This window comes from Numida meleagris, chromosome 2, assembly GCF_002078875.1.
Source record: "Numida meleagris isolate 19003 breed g44 Domestic line chromosome 2, NumMel1.0, whole genome shotgun sequence".
Taxonomy (NCBI): domain Eukaryota; kingdom Metazoa; phylum Chordata; class Aves; order Galliformes; family Numididae; genus Numida; species Numida meleagris.
In genome coordinates, this window is record NC_034410.1 from 127,889,036 (window position 1) to 127,902,554 (window position 13,519).

The following is a 13,519-nucleotide window of genomic DNA, read 5'->3' on the forward strand; positions in this document are numbered from 1 at the left end:
AAGGGGTATCTATGGGTCTTCTTTTCAATAAGAAGAATTGATGGGGCCACTTCCATCCATATGAAGATACCCTTTAATAAGACACCACCCTGATAAGAATAATCCGCTTGGTCCCACAACACATGGGGCTAGGAAAGCTGCGTTTGCTAGCACAGGCAATTCTTGTGTTTGTTTGCTTCTGGAAATGACAAGGATTAGACCGGTGCTTGCAAGCTTATAGACGATCCTTTATGGACTTTGTACTACCCAGGGAGCAACTGGCCAGAAATTGCTGGGCACACTTCCCCTGAAATCTGGTCCCATTAGCCATCGCCTTTCTCTCTCAGGGAAGATGGGAGCATGGCAGAGGGAATTCCCAGACACGGGAGGACGCGGAGCAGGATGGGTGCTCAGACACTGAGTCTTCCTGCAGGCTTCTGCTCTCAGCCTCCCCTTTCGCTGGGTTCAAGGAGAGAACCAAACAAATCCCAAATTGAACAAACAAGCCCCGCGTGCCCCCACAACCTTATCAACATGGCTGGAGCTTCCCTTTAATTTCTTGTTTGCTTGTTTGGGAGAGGATTCTGCAGTGGCTTGACAGATGGGTTATTGTGTGCGACTCCCTGCATGCACAACTAGGTCAACCGCCAGGCAGGCACTGTGCACGCGTGAGGCTCCCCCGGATCAGCCAGCGGCTGCACATTATATTTTTGGAATTAGCTAGGTAGGAGAGAATGTCCTTCCTGGCATGTGTTACCCTGAAACTGTAGTCCCTTTGCACGAGTCATCTGAAACCTCTTCTCCGTCCCAGCTGCAAAGAGTGTGATATCTGTGGCATTCATTTGCCCCCCCGCCATCTGCAAAGAGGGACCGGAGCAGTGCAGCATCAGGGGTTTCTCTTCTCCCTCCCTTTGCAGAGCTCATAACTTCAGCATGACACAGCTCACCTGCCATCAGAGAGCGTCAGCTTTTCAAAGCAATCGGAATGTCTGGGGTAAGATAAAAGTGAAGGGATAAAGACCCAGGACATTTTTACTGGGACTGTTTCTACTCACCATATGGACATAATTCTTATCACTGCCACGGGCAAAGAACAATAAGACAGCAAAAAGGATGGCTGCCCTTGTGTCTGTGCAGTTGGAGTTCAGGGTTCTGTCAAAACATGGTTTCACCGACTCCGTCCATAGCGAAGCTGACTCTGTTGTAGCGCTATCAGTGTGGAAACGCTGCTGCAAGAACATATTTTTGGCTGTTGATCAGAAACTGCTGCCAGCCCTCCGCACAGCCTGCGAGACCTTTAGTGCTGCAGGCTTGCCTTTAAGGGGAAAGTCCTTCAGAATAAATGTTTCCACATCATTCTCAGCTCAGATGTCCAGCTAAGCTGTAAATGAAACTAGAATAGAATAGAGCAGAATAGAATAGAATTAAAATAGAATACTGAAATGGAAATTTAATCTTCCTCATTAGCCATATAATTGCAAGCAAGAAAGCTCTCTACAGCCTGCCCCTCCTTTCACATTGCTCCATGCCATCACACACATTGACTTTACTTGGAACAGTTTCAGTGAACACCGAGTGAGGGTTGAGCAGGGGCTTCCCAGAGGGCATTGGCAAGGTGCTGTGGGGGCTACAAGCAATGGGACAGAGCTCATGCTACTGATGGGAAAACCTCTGTGAGGCTCAGCAAGGGAATGGGCATGAACAAGAGCATGCAGAGTTGCAACAGTTTTGTTGCAATTTTGCCTGCAGTCAGAGTTTACACCAATCCTTAACTAATCGGGATTAGGATATTTCTTGCCCCTTCCTCTGCTGACTACACTCAGGGAAAGGTTATAGGGCTCCGTAAGCCATGTGGCTAATCCCACAAAACAGCCGATATGACACATTTATGTGTGTCACTTTAAAAAATGGTTTGGCTTTGTTATAGTTACAGCCCGCGTGAGAGTGTCACTGTATCAACTTCTGAGCAGTTTCTCACTCACTTGTGTCTTTTACGTCTTGTAAAAAGTCAGGAATAACTTGAAAGTGAAAAATCCCCAAATGCCAAACCCAGTGAATGAGCTGCCCCATCCCTGCATGGGGTGGAGGCTCCCTGGGATGACTGCCTGCTCCCCTGCAACAACAAATACATGTTGTGGACTGCAGGCACATTCTGGTCTTGGAGAGATGGTCACCCTCCATCAGAATTGGCCTTGCATGCTCCCTTTCTGCAAAGAAACACTTCTGAAAGTTGTATTTAGACATACATGATCTTTCCACAAAAATAACTTACCCTGAGCATTAAGAAGACAAATTGAAAAAAACAGCCACATGAGCAGAACTACCCAGCAGTTTGTGCACGTCACAGGCTCAGCAGAGGACTCACCCAGTACCAGATCTCACCCAGATACTGTTTCCCTGCAAAAAGCAGTGCTTATCAGATCAGAAAGCCTGGGTTAATTCTGCGGCTCGGAGGCATGACATTAAGCCCGATGGGATGTGCGAGCTGCAAAGGCAAAAGGTCTCTGCAAATGCGTAAGCCAGCCGCAGTGTTGTAACACTTGCTAAGCTACTGTGAGAGCTTGTGATATTACTTTTTTTTTTTCTGCCAGGTTGCCACAAGGAAGAGATCTGCATGTTTATTAAAGGAGGAAAAGCAAGGGCCATGGTCAAAAACTTGAAGGTGCAATCTTGAGTCTGTTTTTTTTTTTTTGTTTAATTCCTTAATTTGAAGGATTTGGAGCTGACAATACAGCAGTTTGCACATTAGCATGAGCCACAAAGCACAGCAACATGTGCTGCTCCCTCTGCCAGGCCTGGCTCCTTGGGCAGCTCCTAATGCCCTTGGCAGGACGGGAGAGAGCTGGGCCCTGGGGCAGTATATATACATATGTATTTACATATATATACATACATATGCATGGAAAAACACAGATATATATATACCTATGTACACGACCAGCCACAGCTGGCCCCATTGCCAAGGGTCAGGTTTTCATGAATGCTAAGCATTCATATTCTCAAATGAAATAATGGGAGCTGTGGATGCTCTTCACATCCCTCCATGCCCTAAGACATACCTATAATAGAAAACCTGCCCTACTTTAACCAGATCAATTTTAACATGCAAGGTTTTAACAGTGAGATTTTTTGCCACAGAAGTAGTTTAGACAAAGCCTTATGTTACATATATCTAATGGATCTATAAAAAGGACTGTTTCTGTTGAAGAGACTGTGGTAACACTTAATTGTGTATAAAGCCCTCAGATGAAAGGCACAAAGTCCCCATGTGGACTTTTTTTTTCAATGAGAAAATTCAAAGTTTTCCATAGTGTTAATATCCAGTTGGGTTATCCTTCCTTCTGTCATGGCCAAAGAGAAGGCCATCCCACCTACTTGTGACCATGCCCTTCTGGAGCAGGCTTTTACCTGAAACACAGCTAGTAAGACCATTTCCATCCTTTTTGAGGTTTTCCGTCTGTGTTCTCTTCCCCTTCTTCGCTGGAAAGCACATCCTTTCAGGCAGCCTTTGCATCGTAGAAAATAACAGACCTACAAAGAGACTGCATTTCAGATGAAATGCTGAATTTCTGCTGCGGATGCGAAAAGACGACAGCCTGGAAAAGGTGGTCACTCTCCCAGTGTGGCTATCGTCGCACCCAGCTCACAGCTGAAGACTCCGCAGGGTGCCGTGGAGCGAGCCCCTTCTCCCAGCGCTTCATGCCCCTCACCCATACAACAGGGAAACCAGAGATACACGTCCCTCTCAGCTTTCTGAGTGAAAGCCTTATCAAACACATATTGTTGCTGTTAAGATTTGTTACTATTCAAACTTGTATTTCATTTCTCACCTGCAATGTGCGAGACATTACCTGGCATTTAACACTCAGCTGTGTCTACCAGATTTGATTATTTGGCATCCAAGTTGTGCTTCAGGCAAGAAAAAGCGCCTGCTTGTCTTACAGCTGTCTCAAATCCACGTAACAAATGCCAACAGCTCTAGCAATCTATCTTGTTCTTAACACATGCCTTATCTTAAGAAGGTCATGTTTCATATTGAATTTTCCAAACCCAGGGAATTCATAGCAAGCTCCTGTCTGATTTTCACCGTTTAACTAAAATGCACTCAATATACTCACTAATTTACACGAGCAGAAAAAATGTGATTCACAGGAATTTGACGTGGAAGAATCTAGTACATCATTCAAGCCAAGTTCAGAACAGGCCGGTAAAAAGAAAGACCTTGAATACTTTCAGCTGCAAAATAAACTGAAGGCAAAATGATGCAAAAGGTGGGGATGGAATTAACTGAAAGAAATTTGTTGTGTTTCCACTTTCCAAGTTCGAGAGAGAATAAAATGTACTCCTTGCCTAAACTTCAGAATATTCTTTTAGAATAGACTAAAAGATGAAATATCCAAAATACCGCTGCTGGGTGATCATTTATCTCTAGTGAGGAGTGCTAGATGAACTCAGGTGCCTTCTGTGAGATCATTTCATTCTGGTAAAGGAAGGAGTACCCAACAAGCAACATTTTCCTGGGAACAGATGTCACGTCAGGACTCCTGAGCTTTGCTGCTAACACACAGTCACTCACCTTTACGGTCCCTTTTGCCTGGCATTGCACAACATTCACTTGGTTGAGTTTCAGGTCTCCTTTTCATTAGGAAAATCAATACACTGTTATTCTGCAGCAACAAAACAGGTCTGTGATGACATGACTTGCGACTGTTAGCAGGTTTGACAGCTTGAATGCTTACTGGCACCCTGCTGGTAAAATTCACCTATTGCACATAAACAGACTGCAGTTTTAAAATGCTTAAACTGCATCCCGAGAGTGTAGTCCTATCCCATACATTCAGTGTGGCTGATTCAGTGTGGCAGGATTTAAATTTGTCTTTCTTCAAACACAGCAGAGACAACAGCTTTATTGTAGACCCAATCACCATTTTGAAGACAAGGCTTTGCTTCAATGCCTAAGACTTAACTAAAGCCCCTTACAGAGCACATTTGCCATCCCAGCCTTATCCCCCAGCCTGAGGAACCTCAACAGCCATGAAAAAACTCAGAATTTCAATGTGCAAAGTTATACCGATGGAATCCATACAAGTACATTTAAAAAGCATTAATAATAATACTTAGACCAAGCACCATTTTCATTTGAAAATCAGCTTAAAACTGTGGCTTTCTCTGCGTTTCCATTAATGAGCAGCTTAACAGCTGCTGCACCTGCAGCTTCTTTAAGATTGAAAACATAGAGACTTGTGGGGTTGTTACATGAATAAAACCCAAAAATTCTCTTTCCTCACCACAGCCAAACCAGAAAAAAAAAAACCAAACTCCTGTGAGAAAGCAAAGGTGAGATGGGGGAATTAACTAAATCTTCAGAGACCATAAGACTGTGCTACAAAACTCTTTAAGCTTTGATGTATCCTGCTTTTAAGGCCAGAAATATCAACTCCAAGTTCAAGAAACAGGAGACGACAGCACTTTTCATGATTTTTCCACTGAAAAAACTACTTGCACCATCACATCACACTGAGTTCAGCAAGTGCCTTTTCCTGCAAGTTTTCTCTCTACTGAACAAGACCAAGAAATCCTGAATGATATGAAGACAAGCAAGGAAGCCTCAGGTCAAGTCTGCTGGAGATTTGGTTATGCTTTGGACAGAGGCCTGGCTGGTTTCAACAGACTTTGCTCATTTCTACTGTACTTCCCATATCAAGCATTTCCAATGTACTGCCTGGATTTCAGCACTTCTTTAGTCTGCCTGTCTGTTGGCTAAAATAAAGCTGTGAGAAGAGGTGGAAGATTTTCCACTGTCGCTCAGGGAATATGCTTGAATATCTAAAAGTACTAGCAGGTAAATCTCTGCCCTTTTGGCAAATTAAAAATAAATATGCAGTGTCACATAACGTAGTCACCTTGGAGGTATGCTGGGCAAAGTGACACTTCAGATCCCAGGAACCCCGAGTGAAACACGAGCGTTGCAGCACGTCTGTGAAGAGCCAAGCGTGCCATCATCCATGGGCTGTAAGAAATCAGGACAGGACTGGGAATCGCACGATGATTTATGCTAACATTGCCCTCTATCAGAAACTTTAAGTAAAGATAATCAAATGATGCATGAATTCTGTATTTGAACAAATCTGTTGTTTCAGTTAGGATAAGGCACATACAACTACATAAACCATAAACAAATACAGAATTGTATTTCTGTGAGCGCATGACTAGGCAGTCAGTGGAAGTACAGCATGTATCAGTTTAACAACTCAATGCTCCTGTACCTTCTGGGTCTCCCATTCTCATACCAGTTCCGTCCTTCCCAGAGATACATTTGCACACAGCCACTGAGTAAATCAGGTTGAAGAACTGATTCAACTGAAAAATAACAGAGGAAAAGAAGGCTGGTTTTCAGACACATCAGTCCAATGCATGGCCGCAGAATGCTTGTGCTGGTGCAGTCCTGGGCAGAAGGGAGGTGAGGTAGGGTAGAGACCAGCAGCCAAGGGCACTGGAGGGAGATAGTGACTTTTCAGGCTGGCACTGATGCCAAATTTTCTTATCGAACTAGGCCCTAAAACCTTTTCTAATACAATGCTGTGACAGGGAAAATATTTGGTTGGGGTTATAACCAAAAGTTCTGAATGAGAGAAAACTGAAAATTTAAGCACATACAGTAAGTTTATCAAACTGTTGTGGTTTTTTTTCTTAATTTTTATTTATTTATTTATTGAGAAAAATTCCTCTGGTCAGTTTATATATGTAGAGGTGAGGCAGGGTTTTTGTTTTTCCTGTCAAAACCAGCCACGTAATAGCACGGATTATCTCTACTTGGGACAGCATCTTCTGTGCTAAGGTCCCATCTACAAAGGCACAGGGAATGTCCTGCTTCATTAAATGAGTGCTTACAGACCTGGGAGTAGTTTGAGCTTAATTATCATTTCTATCATCATTCTTAAAATCTTTCATAAAATGTGATTATATAGCACTTCAATTTCTTGGAGTATACAGAGATATAATTCACTGAAATACTCTTCTGTGACACTGAATTTACCTGACCCAACATTATTTAGTAAAGATTCACCATAGGTTTAGGCATTAAACTCCGGTGACACCTGGATCATTGCTGTTTACACAGCCCACTCTGTTTGCTCATACACATCTCAAAGCATCCAACCATGCTGATCACAAAAAGATGTGTAACTGCCTGAGCACTGCGCACCTGCAAAGGCCTGCTGGCATTGCCAGGCCAGCCGAATGCTGCTGCAGAAGCAGGCATGGTAGCCAAAGGACACGTTCCCTGGCCTCGCGTTATGCGAGAGCAGGACTGACACGGACCTGGTGCACAGATGGAAGAGCTGCGCAGCTCCGTGGCTGAAATGTGTCACAGGCCCCGGGCTTGGCTGAAGCCTTCCCAGTCCCCTTGGATGAAAACAGGGAAGCAGCTAGGGAAGAGAGACTCTGTCCCCTTCACAAAGCTTGGCTGAAGAAAATATACAGTTTGCAAATCTTTTTCAAAGATTTAAGTTCCAGTCTTAAGGCTTGTGTCTCCCAGGCAACATCAAGAAAGATTAAAATGCAATCTGCTTTGATAGCTATCTTTTACCAAAACGCTTTCAGAGCTTGTATCACCACCTCCAGGAATGAGAAAAATAAGTTACGAAGTCATACGAGTTTATTTCCTCTCCACTTTCCAGTCTAACTAGAGAGAGCAAAAAACATACAAACAAAAAAAATCCCATAAACACCAGAAAACCAAGCCACCATTTTCATCTCAAAACTCTTTGCATAATATTGGGCAAACAACAGCAGTTTCTCTCACTCTCCTGTCAACGAAACTGACAGAGGCTGCAGGCTGAGGTCTTATGCTGCAGTTTCCCTATCATAGAATCACAGAAGCAGGAAGGTTGGAAAACATCTCCAAGATCATCCGATCCAACCACCCACCTACCACCAATAATTCCCACTAAACCATGTCCCTCAGTACAACATCTAAATGTTTCTTGAACACCTCCAGGGATGGTGACTCCACCACCTCCCTGGACAGCCCATTCCACCACATGACCACTCTTTCAAAGAAGAAACACTTCTTATGTTATGCAGGATATCATTATCTCATACCATTTCCCTGTTATTTTTTAGATAGTTGAATCCTGTGCAACTTGATGCTGGGCTGTATACATAACAATATTATTCTTTTCTATCTTTTGAACTACTGATATTCTCAAACTTCAGAAAATACAGCTTTAAAGTTTTGTATAAACTGCAAATTGTACAGAATCCTTATTTCAGCAACTTTATCATCAGAATAACACATTAACACTTTAACAGAATGACATATTAACAAAATTGAAAAAACTGTGATCTTATTAAACTGATAATATTACTTCCGTTGTCTTCAAGAAGGCAGGAGGTCAGCTTTTATTTGGAACAGGCTGCCTAGAGAAGTGGTGGAGTCCCCTCCGGAGATATTCAAAACCCACCCAGACGCTTTCCTGTATGACCTGCTGTAGGGAACCTGCTGTAGCAGGGTGGGTGGACTTGATGAGCTCCAAAGGTCTCTTCCAACCCCTATCATTCTATAATTCTGTGCTTCTATATAATATCTGAGGGACTTGTCCTCAGAGAACACCAGAAAGTGAGGGGATGCCTGTACCTCTGCCAATTTATGCAGCATATATCATCTACACACCAGAGAAGAATAAGTAGCTCTGCAGAGATCACTGCAGAAAAGCTCAGTACAAATCAAAACAAATAAATGGAAAGAAAATGGGTGAATAATCACAATTCAAATAAAATCTATATTTTCTGAAGAAATGCTTGAAGTTATCAAGAGTCATTGCAGTAGAATAGTAGTAAAGATCTTTTCACCACGGTTATTTTGGAAACATTCATCTCTGAGAGGGAACATGGATTAGAAAACTCAACTCACTACATAAATGACAGGGCTTTATGGAATAGAGTCCTTGAGTGGCTTCTGACCTCAGCCTGCAATGGGCTCTCTGGCCAAGGCTCCCGCATAGCAGGTGTGGATTTCGAATGAGAGCACTGATGGCTGGGGACTCCCCATCGCTGCCTGGCATGGCACACATGCTCTAGGTCACATGAGCACTGTGGGGCTATTCTAGCCCTGGGTAGTGTTATTTCCATCACTACCCATCTCATGTGTTCTTATTTTCACTCTCCAAATTCAAAAGTGCAATCACTGCCTGCAGCTGTAAAAGATCAGGCCTAAAGGGCAACACTGCCACCCTGCCGTCTCTTGCCTAACTCCGAGGTTAAGTTTTCTTGATGATAAAAGTCCAGGAATTTTATCTGCAAATAGTTCTGTGCAACCTTTGGCACGCTCAGGTCAACTTGTGTTTAGTCTGTGCATAAGTGTTTCACTGAACAAAAAAGAGTTATTTGGATGAGTTATTAAAAACTGAACATAAGCCTATGTGGAGAATATGTCTTCTTTGACATAAACTTGTGTTAAAAAATGAGATTTGTTTGCAATGATTTAAGGATATCATTATTATAAAATATACAATGGAAAACAAATGAGGACAAAAAGACCTACTACAGTTCTCCCTTCACCAACTGAATTTTTTATAAATATATTTTTCCAGCCATAAGAAAATGGTGAGCTATTTCTTCCATGCTTCTGAGTCTTCATAAAAATACCCATCAGGCCAGATGGAGCAATGATATGGTAAGTATGTTTATAAAAAATATTAGTGAACATATCTGTTTAATCTACCATATACCCACTCATATCACAACAGCTCTGGTGTTAAATATTAGTCCTTTCCTGTATTCTCCATGATACCATTAACTATTACTGCATGCCAGGCTTGCGTTTCTCACTGATCATGCTGAAGCTCGCACTTATCGTGCATTTAATCTCAGGGTGCTAATATATTGATTCTGTGATTCGTGTTAATTCTTTGTTTCCATTTTTGTTGTTTTGTTTCCTAGTGAAGAGTTTCAGATTGCCTATAGGCCTGGCCCCATCCACTTGACTCTCACCCACTGGATATCTATAAGCATTGATGAGATTCCCACTCTGCCTTCCCTTACCCAGGCTGAACAGTCCCAGCTCTCAGCCTTTCCTCCTAAGGGAGGTAATCCAGGCCCCTCATCAACTTTGTGGCCCTCTGCTGGACTCTTTCCAGTAGTTCTCTGCTTTTCTTGAACTGAGCCCAGAACTGGACACAAGACCCTAGATGTGGCCTCACCAGGGCAGAGTAGAGGGGGGATCACCTCCCTCAACCTGCTGGCCACACTCTTATTGATGCACCCCAGGATACTCCTGACATTCTTGTCCACAAGGGCCAACCTGTTGTCCATTAGGGCACCCAGGTCCTTCTCCACAGAGCTCCTTTCCAGAAGGTCAGCCCCTAAACCCGTGCCTCTCCAGGTGTAGAACTCTACACTTGCCCTTGTTGAATTTCATCAGGTTCCTCTCCACCCACCTCTTCAACCTCTCCAGGTCTCAATGAATGGCAGCACAGCCTTCTGGTGTGTCAGTCACTCCTCCCAGCTTCATATCAGTGGCAAACTTGCTGGGGAGGGGCATTCTATCCCTTCATACAGGTCACTGATGACGTTGAACAAGACTGTTGCCATCATACAGGTTAGAGATGCTTGCTATTCCTCTGTGCTTATAATTCACTGACTACTCCATTTATAGAGGTTAATGCCAGCTTTACATCTGATATCTTGGAGCTATGGATCACTCAAAAAAAAAAAAAAAATCTTATCTTGTTCCAAAAATAACATAGTTAATGACTTGCATTTGCTAGTTAATGTCAGTTTATAGCATATATTGCCACATTTGCAGTAAATAACTTGGAATAATAATGAGAAAATGTACCTATTGCTAAGCTTCACAAGAGTTTCTAATGAAAGCTGAATGAATGTTAGTAATTCAGCCACTAAGAAATTATTCTTGCTGGAATTTGGTTCCCAGATATTTAAAAATAAATTGGCATACTTTTAAAGTGGATGAGTTTCTTTTTTACTATATTATTTTATAGTATGCTTTTTTTAAACTGATATGGAAAAAGTATCTCTAACAAAATTGTACCAGTTTAGGTACATCTAGGATATTATGAATGGCTGTGGGCAGCTCCATGATGGGAATATTTTTAGGAGCCTCTGGTGACTGAAGAACAACATAAATGGCTACAGAAAGACTGACTTGCCACACAAGGAGTTGTTTAACAACATTTATGCTTTGAACTTGACTAAGCAGACCAGAGCAGCTAAGTCTAGAAATACTCAGAGGGGAGAAGACCACTTGTAGAATAGGGGCCTGGAGTTGCTCCACATAGTTCATAGGGCTGGGACTATGTGAAGTCATCTTTTTGGTATCTGCTATCACATCTGTGCCTTCTCTGTGCTGCAGTGGAAGGGAGTTCTCCGCTATTCATCTGCAGCTATGGGATGGCTCTGTATTGCATCCACTTGAGAAAAAAAAAAAAAAAAAAAGAAAACGAAAAAGAAAAAAAATAGGAAGGAATCACTTGGTTCATGAAAACCAACGAACCACCAAAGTAGCTTGCTGTTTGTGCACAGTTCCTGCTTTCTCCNGAAAAAGAAAAAAAATAGGAAGGAATCACTTGGTTCATGAAAACCAACGAACCACCAAAGTAGCTTGCTGTTTGTGCACAGTTCCTGCTTTCTCCAAATACTACTGTGAACTAAGATAATAAGCAATTTCAAACAGTAGAAGGAATTCACTTCTTGAGTACTGCAGCAATATTCAGCATGCCATTTTTTACTTAGGAATTGCAGTGAAGTAAGAAACAGGAGTTTTAGGGCCAGAATAAAACTCCAACAGTTCTTCCCTAAATCTATCTTTTCCCACTGTCCCCCAGAAGGCATGTTGTCTTCTTTTCCAGCTCTTTTACTGTAGGACAGAAGCAATAAAGCAGTTAAGTACACATATACTGCAAGTGTCCAGAGAAGGGCAATGAAGCTGTAAGGGGTCTGGAGCACAAGTCTTACGGGGAGCGACTGAGGGAACTGGGATTGTTCAGTCTGGAGAAGAGGAGGCTCAGGGGAGCCCTTATTGCTCTCTACAATTGCCTGAAAGGAGGATGTGGCGTGGTGGGGGTTGGGCTCTTCTCCTGGATAACAGTGACAGGGACAACAGTTGATGGCCTTAAGTTGTTCCAGGGGAGATTCAGTTTGGATATTAAGAAAAATTTCTTCTCAGAAAGAGTGGTGAGGCACTGGAACAGGCTGCCCAGGGAGGTGGTGGAGTCACCGTCTGAAATGTGGAGATGTGGCACTGAGGGACATTGTTTAGTGGGCCTGGTGGTGATGGGTTGATGGTTGGACTAGATGAACTTAGTGGTCTTTTCAAACTATTCCATGATCCTACAGTTTTCATCAGCAAACTACCATTATATTTTCCAAGACTGTATGTTTTCTAAGAGCTTATCTGACAAACTCAGCCAGATGTAGCAAGAATGAACCCATACAGTTTCAAATTGAGTATCTTTCTCTGTCCTACAGGCACAGTGCCACACAGCCACAGGCAGCCAAGGCCATTCTGAGCCACATGCATGTTTCCCACAAGTTCTCCAACCAAGCCCAGACTTAGGGGAAGGCACCAGCCCACTCCCGATGCACTCGATGGCAGCATGCAGCCTATCCCTGCCTCACTTGGAGTGTGACCAGGCCCATACTGTGTGCCACATGGTGACTGTGGTTACCCAGAGCCAAGAGATGGGCACAAGTCAGAACACCAAACCCCAGGATGGTCTTCCCAAACAGAATGAATGAGTTCAGACACATTTTCAGTCAAGAAATGTCAATCTTTTCAAATCTCCATCTATTTTCTCCTTTCCCTGTAGAAACCAGATGGCCCCAGAGGCCTCAGCCACGAGATGGTACCCCCTGCCCACCAAGTGTGAGATTGGCATCGGCCAGGACTGGAATTGCAGGAATACTCATTTATATACATACGCATATCCTTCGGAATGCATACGTATATACACAAGGGCTGCTCTGAAAGTAGTGCCTCCTCTTTTATTATGTTAGTCCACAGCATCAGAGACAGATGTTGGTGGTATGGCGGTAGAGGCTTCCTGCCAGTTTTCTGTTACATGCTGTTACTGTGTGACAGATAGCAGCAGAGGGGCAGTCTGACAAAATTCCGTCTGACATAGAAGTGTGTATGAAGCAAAGGTGTATTAATGAATTCCTCCATGTGGGAAAAACAGCACCCGCTGACATTCACTGATGCTTGCTGACTGTTTATGGAGACCAATGGTGCATCACTCCTGCTGGTGCAATGTTTAGAAGAGTAGCATGTAGGCTCATCTTCATTGCTGGTGAAAATGCCTAGCTAATCATGGTAGTTGTGTAAAAAAAAAAAAAAAGGTTGAGAATTTGCTCTATCAAATAGTGTTATTGTGCTCTTTGTATCCGTTATATTTTTCGTGGAAATAAATAGGAGGCATGACTTTTGGAACAACCTACGTATGCAAGAACACCCACCCTCCAGCCATCCTACTGCATGCCCGCACGGGACCGAGGCGGGTTTCGAACCCGTGGTCCGGCT

General features: G+C 43.2%; 1 long non-coding RNA gene across 1 annotated transcript; it reads right to left on the bottom strand.

Annotated features, from left to right (window-relative positions):
• On the bottom strand, positions 2,285-3,938 carry LOC110393929. The gene is made up of 3 exons (XR_002435266.1): positions 3,831-3,938; positions 3,388-3,510; positions 2,285-2,376 (listed from the first exon to the last, which is right to left on the bottom strand). It is a non-coding gene; the product is annotated as an uncharacterized LOC110393929 (long non-coding RNA).